Source organism: Halyomorpha halys, unplaced genomic scaffold, assembly GCF_000696795.3.
Source record: "Halyomorpha halys isolate HHAL.00 unplaced genomic scaffold, Hhal_1.1 Scaffold605.1, whole genome shotgun sequence".
Taxonomy (NCBI): Eukaryota; Metazoa; Arthropoda; class Insecta; order Hemiptera; family Pentatomidae; genus Halyomorpha; species Halyomorpha halys.
The window spans coordinates 428,544-429,230 of NW_027110557.1; positions in this window are offsets into that span (position 1 = coordinate 428,544).

Sequence of the window (687 nt, forward strand, 5' to 3'; positions counted from 1 at the left end):
TGGAAGTTTAGACCGCCTAGTAAGTACTGTAATAGTCGGGAGCGACGAGCAGTTTCTTGTCTTTTCAGCCTTATATGTCAGTTGTTTTTCCAGATGTAGTCCTAAGTAACGGATCTTTTCGACAGGAATAAGTGGGGTATTGTTGAGGAATACGATGGGGCAGAAAGTCATGAATTTACGACGAAGGGTAATACTGATTTGGTGGGATTTATTGGAATTTATTTTAACCCATAAATTGTATATATAATACTTATTACTTCATTGGGACTGGTTTTATTATTTAAATAAAATAAATTTTATATATTTATGTACCATCCACTTCTCACTGAAAATAAGACTTGGAAACGATCAGATGAAGAAAAAACTCAAATGTTCAGCGAACAATCACCTCTTCAAAACTTTTAACACCAATCCCAATATCCTTAATCCAACCCATCTTGAACATGTTGAAGCAGAGATTACAATTCCACTCCAAATGACCCTTCCTCCTAATACCTTTCATCCCTCAGAAATAATGAACATCATCTACCAATTATCTTCTAAAAAAACACCTGGCCACGATCTTATCACAGCACACATTCTGAAACAGTTCCCTCGTAAAGCCATTCTATTCCTTACCTATATCTATAATGCTACACTCCGATCCACCTATTTCCCTGACCCTTGGAAAATGTCTATAATAAAAAT